This window comes from Lampris incognitus, chromosome 12 (genome assembly GCF_029633865.1).
Source record: "Lampris incognitus isolate fLamInc1 chromosome 12, fLamInc1.hap2, whole genome shotgun sequence".
Classification (NCBI taxonomy): domain Eukaryota; kingdom Metazoa; phylum Chordata; class Actinopteri; order Lampriformes; family Lampridae; genus Lampris; species Lampris incognitus.
In genome coordinates, this window is record NC_079222.1 from 34,262,408 (window position 1) to 34,269,236 (window position 6,829).

The window sequence follows — 6,829 nt, forward strand, 5'->3', positions numbered from 1 at the left end:
TTATGTCCCCAACAAAAGAGATCAGAAGATGTGAGACGGTCACAGACTCATCTTTTTTTTTTTTTTTTTTTTTGCTCCCCAATTGTACCCGGCCAATTGCCCAGCCGTCCCGGTTGCTGCTCGACCACCTCTGCCGATCTGGGGAGGGCTGCAGACTACCACATACCTCCTCCGATACATGTGGCATTGCCAGCCACTTTTTTTTTCACCTGACAGTGAGGAGTTTCACCAGGGGGACATAGCACGTGGGAGGATCACGCTATTCCCCCCAGTTCACCCTCCCCCACGAACAGGCGCCCCGACCAACCAGAGGAAGCGCTAGTGCAGCGACCAGGACACATACCCAGGTTCCCACTCACAGACATGGCCAATTGTGTCTGTGGGACGCCCGACCAAGCCGGAGACAACACGGGGAGTCGAACCAGCGACGCCCGTGTTGGTATGCAACGGAATAGACCGCCACGCTACCTGGACGCCCTACTTACACACTCATTCTAAGCTGTAATATCATAATCTTTTCATCGTCATAAATATTACAGGCAGCCCCCGGGTTACGAACGCCCGATTTACGAACCGACCTCCGTAAAGCCTATTAGTTTAAAAATTCGACTTACACACAATGGTTCGTTCTAACAAACGGATGGACTATTTTGTACCAATGAACGGATGGACTACTTTGCGCAATGCTCAAAACACCGCGTTTTAGGTGGCTCGCCGGCCCCAGGAAGAACAACGCCACGCTGACATCGCCATTTTAAGTCGGATTGTGTAAACATTGTTGTGTGCGTTGTGTTTTGACTTAAAACGTTTGTGTGTTTACCCTCATAATCATGACTTCAAAGCTTAAATCTGATGCAGTTGACGGTGACGCATCAAAGAAAATGAAAACTATCACCACTGCAACGAAAGTGGAAATAATAAAGTCTTCAGAGAGGTGAAATGCTCTTATCGTTTTGTTTTTTTCCCCACTTACCCGGTGGGGGTGGGGTGGAGGGGGGTGAGCACCGAGTGGGCTCTCGTTTCTGGCGTCAAACGGCCGACCTCCACTGATCTTGACCTGCTCCGGGGACAGTGGCAGGCGGGGAGTTTGAAATGTGAGAAAGGGTTTTTTTTAACAAATTTTTTTTATACCTATAGACACATTCTCTTTCTCAATTATACGTATAATGTACTGTAGTTACGTTCATTATTATTACTGTATTATTATATGTGCTATGGTTTAGGTAAAATATATACTATAAACTAAGAAAAAACATTTGCGTAATTGACGCTAGATGTGACCTGTAGGTAACGGTTCCGACTTACATACAAATTCGACTTGAGAACAGACTCAAAAACCGAAATCGTTCGTAATCCGGGGACTGCCTGTACAACAAAATTAGATATTTATTCATATTATTAGTACCTAGTCCTTGCTTATATTATAGTTTGAATTTAAATTTAAGCATTCAAAGGCCAATTAGCGAAGCTCCAAGTAGCTTCCGTACTGTTAAAGTGAATTGTCCTAATTGTATTCTTAACTGGAAAACTAATCCCTGACTGGCTCTCTTTCACTATTGAAGTTATTTAGATACACATCCTTCCACTGGCTGCACACTTATGATTAATATGTACTTGTTTCTGGCACACAAGTCTGTCAAGGGAACATGGTCTTTAGTCCCTCCTTGTTTTCAGTTTTTTCTTGAAAACTACCCCCCTCAGGAGATACCTCATGTTCTTCCCTCTACTCCAAAAAGCAGTCCCATTAGTCTCTTCTGCTTATCTAATATGCGCCCATCCTCTTCGGTTAAGATACTAATTTCTAATGTTTTCATGCATTTTTTTGCTGAAGTTACACTTCTTCATCATATACTATGATGTTACACCTGCACAATCAATGTGTCATCCTGTCGGGGTACTTACCCCCCCCCCACACCCTTCCAACGAGCCTTCCAATGGTTTTCAACGATGCTTATCTAAAAATATATGCTCCTCATACCACTGGACTCATTTTGAGACATTGTTTATAAGATCATTGGCTAGTCACATGGTGAAACTATGATATTAAATGTTTAGGGGAAACCCCATTATCTAATAAATAGCATGATAGCCTGGCTGCCTACACTATGAATGACTAAGTCCATGTCTGTTGATATCACTCATTTATAATATACTATTGCATTTCCCCTATCTGGAATTCTTTGACCAGTACGTGACATTTAATAGAGTTTTCCCCCCTTAGATATACTTTACTACCTTCTGCTGACACCCATACATGTCTTTGAGCTGGAGACCTCCTCAGGTATGCCCCTCTATGGCCACATCTCAGGCACTTGTAATTTGAGGGATTACCAGAGAGTAGGATAATCATGAATGAGATAAATTATGAATATAATTTGACCTCAGGATAGAAAGATTTACTTGACACTTACATTTAAAATGGCAGCCTTGCACTAACCCCCCAACTCTGGGGGGTTAGTGCATCTGCATGAAGAGCCCATTCTCACTACCCGCTGGCTGCTTGTTGAGGACGACCTCTTCCTCACTGTTCAACGCACTGGGTACCCCTTTAACGTCAACTTTCAACGTGGAGGGACTGAGATCACTCATAGGCACCCCCAAAAAACCAAACAAACAAACAAACCAACCTTAACCCTAACCCTAACCCTGACCTCATTGCATCAAAATGAGTTATATCTCACACAAATCAGTGTTTTTAGAGAACAAAAAAATAGTTCCTGGTGCTGGCTTGTCATTTTAACACAACGCATTACGTGCCACAACCACATAATGCGAGCGTGAAGAGGTCGTGGTCATTCCGCGTATTTCTGTGGGATCATGTTGACGGATGCCCACAGATACAAGATAGATTTACGCTCTACTTCCATAAGAAAACCAGTCAGGACAATCTCCAATGTGTCTTTTTTTGTATGTGCCTACAACTACCCTCCACGTGGAAAGTTGGCGTTAAAGGGGTACCAAGAGCGTTGAACAGTGACGAAGACGTCGTCCTCAACAAGGGTCCATGTGTGACGAGTTTGGGGGTGAGAATGAGTCGGCGTGAACAGCGAGTATGGTGGGAGGGCGCTCTATCAACCCATTTGATCCGGGTGGAAAATTTGTGAATTATGTATATTCAGGCTTTTATTATTATTATTATTACCCCCCCCCCATTTCTCCCCAATTGTACTTGGCCAACTACCCCACTCTTCCATTCCCTCTGCCAATCCGGGGAGGGCTGCAGCCTACCACATGCCTCCTCCGATACACGTGGAGTCGCCAGCTGCTTCTTTTCACCTGACAGTGAGGAGTTTCGCCAGGAGGACGTAGCATGTGGGAGGATCACGCTATTCCCCCCAGTTCCCCCTCTCTCCTGAACCGGCCAGAGGAGGCGCTAGTGCAGCGACCAGGACACTGCGGCTTCCCACCCGCAGTCACGGCCAATTGTGCCTGTAGGGACACCCGACCAAGCCGGAGGTAACACGTGGATTCGAACTGCCGATCCCGTGTTGGTAGATAAAGGAACAGACCACTTCGCTACCTGGACGCCCTATTTCAGTCTTGAGGAGTAATAGAATAAAGTAACGGGCGTTACGTAATCAGGACACCCAAAAAAAAGAAGAAAAGTAATTGTATTCCAATACAGTTACAGGAAAAAAGACGTAATAACATTACCGATACAATTTTAAAAAAATGATTATTTTTCAGGATTACATTTGGAAAAGGATATAAAATAAATGTTTTTCCAATGGCGTCGCAAATTGTGGTCACTCACTCACTCACTCGTGCATGAACTGAGAGGGACACTGGGCACACACTGTTAGTCTTTGACATATTAACTCTATACACGTCGGAGTTCCTCAGAATAATGATCTAACGGAAATGGAAGGAGTCTCTGTCTGTCCTGTCTTCCTGGCCTTTCCTCGGCCACCGCTCATCCGGTGGATTTCACACTGCGGGTGCACCATGGGTCTGGACCGTCTCGTGCTTGTTTATAGTCAACGGTAAGTTGACTGCAGTGTTTTTGTGGTCTAGCATCATAATGTACCCCTCACATGGATGTGAGGGGTACATTAGGAGCCATGAGCCATGCACGGCACCAACCTGGTCATCAGGAGCAGTTAGGGGTTCAGCGTCTTGCTCAAGCACACTTCTACACACGCTGGGACTCGAACCAGTGACCTTTAGATTACCAGACAACCCATGCTACCCTTATTGTCACCCTCTCTTTAAAATACGACATCATCCTGTATTTCAGAAGGAATTGATCAATGGGGCCTGGCTCCACCAGATGTCGCCAGTGCACGACATGAGCAACAAGTCAGTGTAACAATAAATATATATTTATTTCCTCGTATCTAACATTGTTGCGCATCTATTATTTATGACAACGGTAGGGATGTCCGATACACTCCAAATACCTTGCTATACCTGTAGTGTAAAGGTCAGTACGCCTCCTAGCAGTCTTCGTTTGGGCAACATGGGGCCGGCCCGTCAGCGTTCATTTAACCAAGCGAGCGGCTGACAACACTGCGCATGCTCGACACGCTTCCAATAACGAGCTGCGGGGCCATGTTGGCCCCATGCTGAGAGCAGCCAATTAACGATAATAGAATCAACGACGTACATCAAGATGTTTAGTAAACGTCGTTCACGGCATTTGTACACTGAATGTATTTTGTGTGCTGCTTTTGTTTGCCAGCAAAGCCCCGAAGGGAAACATACAGGTCTGTTTCCTAGAGACGTGTTACCCTGACAGGGCTGCTGACCGTAGGCAGCTGGCTGTCCAGCCTACCGTGTACTTCCCTTGACGTTCCTTTCAAGCCTGGCACTTTCTGAACTAACACCACGCCGTCTGTGCAGCAGCAGAACCAGGGGAAGTGTTGTTTAAGAGGTGGGGGGGTCACGGGGCCTGGGTAGGCAGTGGCGGCAACCGAGGTGGGCCAATCGGCCAATTACCCCACTCTTCCTAGCCGCTTCTTCTCACCCGACAGTAAGGAGTTTCGCCAGGGAGGCATAGTGCGTGGGAGGATCACGCTATTCCCCCCCAGCCCCCCCCCCACCGAACAGGCGCCTTGACCGACCAGAGGAGGCGCTAGTGCAGCGACCAGGACACATACGCACATCCGGCTTTCCACCCCAAAACACAGCCGATTGTGCCTGTAGGGACGCCCGACCAAGCCGGAGGTAACACGGGGATTCGAACCGGCGATCCCCGTGTTGGTAGGCACCTTCTTTTACTCTGACCCGATGCCAACAAAGCAAATGTGGGACACATAGTGTGTTTTTGTGCGTGGGACAATGTGGGACACGTGTGGACATAGCCTATACGTGGATCTAGAATCCATACCCGCAGTTCTTTTGTGATGTTCGTTTTGGCAGTTCAGTAGGTGGACACCTGGTTTGTTGGTCAAAACGCACTGGATGGTCTTATTTCGTGTAGCAGGCCTAAAAGAGAGGGTGGGTGTGGGCACCTTTAATCTCTGTATTAAACTAAAACAGCCTTGTCTGTCTACTTCCCCCTCCCCCCCTTAAAAGCTTGGCGTCCCCGTTGTCCTGTCTGAGGCGGCATCGTTTTGTTGTCTGATACGTTTTCTTTCGGCTCCTTTTCATATTTGGCATCGAGGTAATCCAAAAGTAACGGAAAGTAAACTACTTGAATATTTGGATACTTGCAGTAAGTTACTGAATACATTCTTCCAACGGGTAATTTGTAACTGTAACAGAATACATCTACGAGGTGACTCTCCCAACCCCGTGTTGCATTTTTTCACAGTATTTTTAAAAAAAAATTTTTTTATTTTTTTTACTGCATGCCACAAGTGCAAATTCCAGTTTTAGGATTGGTAGGATTTCCTATCTCCCCCCAACAGGAAGACATTATCCAATCTCTCCTATCCTGCCACTTTAGTTATGGCGTGCCTGACCCAGATAGTTTACCCTTTCTGCGCCGACACCTTTATGAAGGCAAACATGTCTGCCACACTCAAGTATGTTCTCACTACCAACACGGGGGTCGCCGGTTCGAATCCCCGTGTTACCTCCGACTTGGTCGGGCGCCCCCACAGACACAGTTGTCGTGGTCGCTGCACTAGCGCCTCCTCTGGTGGGTCGAGGGGGGGGCTGGGAGGAATAGCGTGATCCTTTCACGCGCTATGTCCCCCTGGTGAAACTCCTCACTGTCAGGTGAAAAGAAGCGGCTGGCGACTCCACGTGTATCGGGGGGAGGCCCTCCCCGGATCGGCGGAGGAGGTGGAGCAGCGACCGGGAGGAGGGGGGGGGGGTTCCCAGAGGCACACTTCTTATTCTGTAAAAGCTGACCTTCTCCTTCTGTCAGACATCCAAGAACAGCGGGAGCAGGGGAGGTGCCAGATATTTGGTTCCAGCCGCCCTGTGGTCACGTGTGCTTCATATTGTTCACCGACGCTGCCATGCCCCCCCCCCAACTCGTCCCACAGGCCTTCCCTTCTGCGCCTGCGTGTTTGTCTAAGCCACTAAATCTATCAGCAGAGTGAGTTTTTCAAGCAACCGCTGGCAAGATAGACTGGCTGTTTAAATATTTGTAATGTATCATATCTTCACTATGAACAAGGGGATCGTCGGTTCGAATCCCCGTGTTACCTCCGGCTTGTTCGGGCGCCCCTACAGACACAGTTGGCCGTGTCTGCGGGTGGGGGGGGGGTAGTGTGAACTTCCCACGTGCTACCTCCCCCTGGTGAAACTCCTCACTGTCAGGTGAAAAAAAAGCGGCTGGCGACTCCACGTGTATCGGAGGAGGCATGTGGTAGTCTGCAGCCCTCCCCGGATTGGCAGTGGGGGTGGAGCAACGGCTCGGAAGAGTGGGGTAATT